This window comes from Chrysochloris asiatica, unplaced genomic scaffold, assembly GCF_000296735.1.
Source record: "Chrysochloris asiatica unplaced genomic scaffold, ChrAsi1.0 scaffold01641, whole genome shotgun sequence".
NCBI classification, from domain to species: domain Eukaryota; kingdom Metazoa; phylum Chordata; class Mammalia; order Afrosoricida; family Chrysochloridae; genus Chrysochloris; species Chrysochloris asiatica.
Window position 1 is genome coordinate 538 of NW_006410159.1, and position 5649 is coordinate 6186.

The following is a 5649-nucleotide window of genomic DNA, read 5'->3' on the forward strand; positions in this document are numbered from 1 at the left end:
TTCTCTTTTCCCTAGCTGCTTTCAGGATTCTGTCCTTATCTTTGATTTTGGAGAGCTTGATTATGTCATGTCTCGGTGATTTTCTTTTGGGGTCTATCCTTTGTGGGGTATGTTGAACTTCTTGAATGTTTATTTTTTCACTTTCAGGATGTTAGAGAAATTTTCTTCCAGCAGTTCTTCAACTATGTCCTCTGTGAACTTGTGTGGTTCTTCCTGTTCTGGAATGCTGATAATTCTAAAATTATTCCTCTTCATGTTGTCCAACATGAATCTTAGATCTTCTTTGGATTTTTTTAAATCTTTTTTTTTTTCTGTTTCCTCTTCTATGTTAGTGGTATTGAGAGATTTGTCTTCCATTTCACTAGTTCTGCCTTCCATCTCTTCTGTTCTACTCCTTTGCCCTTTCAGTGTATTGTCAATTTTTGATATTTTATTATTGATCATTTGGACCTCTTTTTGTAGGTTTTGAATTGTTTCCAATGTGTATCTATCTTATTTATTGTTCCTGTAATGCTTTCCTGACTTCTTCGTTATTTTTCTCAACTCCATTGTAAGTGTTTTGAAACATTTTATAATCATTTTTCTGAATTTCTTCTCAGGTATTTCCAAGGCCTGCCTTCCTTCCAGAATGTAGTCCAGGTCTACCTCTAGGTCATTCCAGGTAGATGTGATCAGGATGTGGGCTTCCCTTTTTACTCTTCTTATTGCTTAACTCAGATTAACTTTTACAGGTGTTGTTTGTCTCCCTAGTGTATGGCAGTTGGTATTGGTTCTTGCCTGGATTTTTGTGTTTTATAGAATGTGATTGTAGCTTGACTATATGGCAGCAGTTGTTGTCTCTTTTTTTTGGTAATATAGGGAGAGAGAGAGTCCCCCAAATGTATATGGTGTAGCATAAAACAGCAAAAGCAAAAAAAAAAAAAACCCAAGAAAAACCAAACAAAACAAAAGACACCAAACAAAACCCAACTAGATTGGATACTGTAGTCTGTAATTGCAGAAAAGGGAGAGAAGAAAAAAACAAAATCTGTAGTCTAATATGAATATGACTTTAATGTCCTCTTTCAGCTTCTTGTCTTCAAAGCTGCTTGATAAATTTCAAGATGCCACTGTTGGTTGTTAAGGTGTACTTCAGAATTTAATTTAATTTTTGGCCTGTTTTGTTTTTAAACACTCTTTTCCTCTCCTTATTCTGGCCTTTTGCCTATTAAAAAATAGTTCAGAGCTGACTCTTGGGCTTAGAGTATATGCACATGTGTGGCAGAAGAACCCACCAGTGGTGGGGGTGGGGGGTGTTCACTACCTCAGGCACCCCCTCTAGTCACCAGAATGGAGGGCCAATGAACAGATACCCCCCCAATAATATATATATATATAATCAGAACAAAGCAAAACCAACAAAGTGTATTGTCCACCTTTGCTCCGAGGTTCCTGTGACATTATTCCATGATGGGTCTGTTCCCCTACTTGGTCTTGCTGTTTGGTCTCATCCAAATTGTTGGCTCCAGGCTGCCAAGCCCAGCAGATTCAAAAGTATGAGATTTCTTACTTCCACTACAAGTTCCACTAACTATAAGCCTTCAAACTTTATAAATATTCCTACCTATGTGGTTCAGAGTTTTGGAGCTCTGCCCTGAACCCACTTTGCCTGGTTTCCTGTCATATTGCTGACTGCGAACTTCATTGCACCTCTACCCTATCCACCATCAAGCCCTGCCTCCCTAAGCATTTTGTTTTGGTTTGATTTTTAATCACACACCCCTCTCCTAATACTGGCATTCCCATCCAACAGGATAAAAGAAGGAAGGATGAATTGACGTATAGCCAAACTTACAACTTACTAAGACATGTAAACTGGCACTTCTCTGCTCTCAAAAATAAAAGTCCTGGTCCTGCTAATCAAAACACTTAATACAAGAAGGTCAGTTGTAAGGTTCATTCCACATTATAACTTATTCCACGAAAGTATTGACATTTTAATATTAATAATTTTAGGGTTGAATTCTCAAGTACATTTCTGACTGGTCGCTGAAAGGAAAAAAGGCAAGATTGCAGAGAATGAGTTGTCAGTTCTGGACTGAAACCCTAGGATTCCTTTCCTATAAGGAACTATCCCTGATAATGTGCTAAGTGAGTAGTGTAAGAGACCATCAGTCCCCTTATTTAATAGTTCTTTGGAATGTGCCCTGTTTCATGAATAAAATTTTTTTTTTTTTTTAATAAAGATAACATCCTCAAGTTCAATGGGCTCTGGCTTATGAGTCCTGGTAGCCTTCTCACAGCACTGGAAACACTGCAGAGGACAACAGGTCCCGTTGGCAGATTTATTCCTAAAATGGGAGTTGTTGTTAAGTGCTATTGAGTTGGTTTCGACTCATAGCGACCCATAGTGACCCTCAGGGTTTCTAAGAAGCAGCTGGTGGGTTTGAACTACTAACTGTGTGGATTGTAGTCCAGGGCTTATCCTCCAGCATCATCATACCTGAACTCCTTAAGATGGGTAGGGCAAAGCAATGTTTGGATGCTGCCAAATTACAGTTGGAGAAAAGTCCACAAAAATAATAACCATCTCACAATTTATAATCCATCATGTCTTCTTTGTAACTTGGAACACTGATTCCATGCCAATTTTTCTCCTTCTATAATCCTGGTGTGGCACTGTAGGATAAACATTGGACTGCAAGGTTGGTGGTTCAGACCCACCAGTGGATTCTCAGAAACCCTATCCAGGGTCACTCTGTGTTGGAATTGACTCAATGGTACTAAAAGCTGCCACAACAACATAATGAAGGGCAGTAAAACCCAGGAAGGAGACAGAAGTGGGGGGGTCTGGATTATGCATGTTTATTGGGAGTTGGTTCCACTCTTTTCTTGTACTGTTTTCCTGAATCTTTCTCTTTGAAGGAGTCACACAAGAAAGAGTAGCTTCTGTGGTTTAAGTCAGCACCAGGGGGCAGGAGAGAAAACAGCATGAATAGGAACAAGAGCAACCTCAAAAGAGCTGTAAATGGTATAAAGCATGTGAAAGCCTCCAGTACTGCTCTTCATATTTAGTAGGCAGACACTTCTTAGTAGGTTGAGTCTCAAGGTTTTAAAACCCTTAAAAATTTTTTTTGTTAATTATAGAAGTAGTCCAAATTTTTATTTTTAGAAAAATAAAGAAATATAAAGCAGCAAAGTGACACTCTTTTTTAATTGCATCATTTACAAACAGTACTGTTAACATTTTGGTAGAGCATCTTCCATTTTCCATGCATCCACATCTTTCCTCCCAAAATGGTGTGGCTGTTGTTAGGTGCCAGCTAGTCAATTCCAATCATAGGAACTCTACTGCAACAGAATGAAAAGCTGTCGGTCTTGTGCCCTCCTCACAATTGTTGCCGTGTTCGAACTCACTACTGCAGCCACTGGGTCAATCCATCTTTTTCTTTTTCACTGACCCTCTACCAAGCATGTTATCTTCCTCCAGGAACTGGTGCTTACTGGCAACACGTTCAAAGTACATGAGACGCAGTCTCACCATCCTTGCTTCTAAGCAGTTATTGTTATTGTTGTTGTTAGGTGCCATCTAGTCGGTACTGACCCATAGCGACCTTACGCACAGCAGAACGAAACACTGCCCGATCCTGCGCCAGTCTCACTACTGTTGACAAGCTTGAGTCCATCAATGCTGCCACTTGGCCAATCCATCTCGCTGGGGGTCTTCCTCTTTTTCTCTGACCCTCCACCTTACCAAATATGATATCCTTCTCCTGTGACTGGTCCCTCCTGACAATATGTCCGAAGTATGAGAGACGAAGTTTGGCCTTCTTGGCCTCCAAGGAGCACTCTGGTTGCACGTCTTCCAAAATGGATCTATTGGGTTTTTTGGCAGCCCATGGCCCTTTCAATATTCTCCTCCAACACCATAACTCAAAGGCATCAATTCTTTTTCTAAGGAGTAGTCTGATGGTATTTATTTCAACACAAATTTTTTGTTCTTCTAGGAGTCCATGGTATATTATTCTTTGACAACACCAGAATTCAGAGTCATCAGTTCTTCTTCAGTCTTTCTTACTCACTGTCTAGCTTTGGCATATATATATAAGGCAAATGAAAATACTATGGCTTGTCTTAAGCACACCTTTACCCTTAAAGTGACATCTTTGTTTTGTCAAAACATGTTAAAGAGATCTTTTGCAGCAGAGTTGTTAGTGCAATACACAGTTTGATTTCTTGATTGCTGCTTTGATGGTCAAAGAAGAGTCATAATAAATTATTTTATTTCTCTGTAGTGTAACTCTTCATTCTGTAGTTCATGGTTTTAGGAAAAAGGTCTATCCAGGCTTCTAGTTTTGGCTTTGACCTAATCAGTCCCTGGCAAGCAACTTAGCTTTTCTGAATCTTAGATTGCTCATCTGTGAAATAAAGGCATTCAAGGCCAATGATACCCAAGACACCTTCTACCTCTATCATTGTAATTGTCTGTGGGCTATGAATCAGGCTGCTAATCTCACCTTCAGCAGTTTGAAACTACCAGCTGTTCCGTGAGAGAAAGATGAGGCTTTCTGCTCCCGTGAAGATTTACAGCCTCGGAAATGCTATACAGGATTGCTATGAGCTGGAACCGACTTCATGGCACATAACAATAACAACAACAACAATTAATCAACTATGTGAAATGAAATACCTGAGACAAAACAAAGTCTTGCCATCCTTGATTATAAGGCTGTTTGTTTCACTCATGTACTTTGGACATGTTATCAGGAGAGCCCAGTTCCTGACGAAGGACATTGTACTCAATAAAGTAGAGGGTCAGTGAAAAAGAGGAAGACCCTCAATGAGATGAATGTATGCAGTGGCAGCAACAATGGAATCCAACACAATGATTGTAAGGATGCGCAGGACCTGACAGTATTTGCTTGTGTGTATCTGAGTTAGAACTGACTTAATGGCACCTAATAACAACAAAGGAAGACAGTATGGAGCATTATTTATTACTCAAACAACAGCCAGGTTCTAATACCAGCCTCCCCAGCAAGTTCCCGGGCAGCTTTCTTGCCTCTCAGAGACTCAGTTTCCTTACTTCTAAAATGGGATAAATAGCAGTACACGCCACCTGGAGTCATTTAGAGAATTAAATAGACAACAGACATAGAACAGACAGTCTTGGGTGTTGAAAATGGTTGAAAAGTTTCAACTTCCAGCTGAAAGATTAGAAATTCGAACCCACCCTGCGGTGATTTGGAAGATAGACCTGGCAGTGCTTCTAAAAGTCATCCAGAAAACCCTATGGACAAGTTCTACTGCATACGCACGGGGTCAGTAAGACTCGGAGCTGACTTGATGGCAACTACCAACAACCAAGGAGTCCTGGTGTGGAGCTGTGGGTTAATGCGCTGGTTTGTGAAGTCTGTTTGAGCTGCAACGTAGGTGGTTCAAGCTCACCAGTCGTTCCTCAGAAACCCTATACAGGGTTACTATGGGTTGGAACTTACTCAACAGCACTTAACAACAATGACAGCAACCAATATCAAAAGACTTCACAAAACCTCGGCAACCTAAGACAGAGCCATTGCCATGCTGCAATGAGTTTTGATGACGGGTAAGACTGAGGAATTTGCACTGACCACCTAAGACAGGCAGCGTCCCTTAAACAAATAATAAATA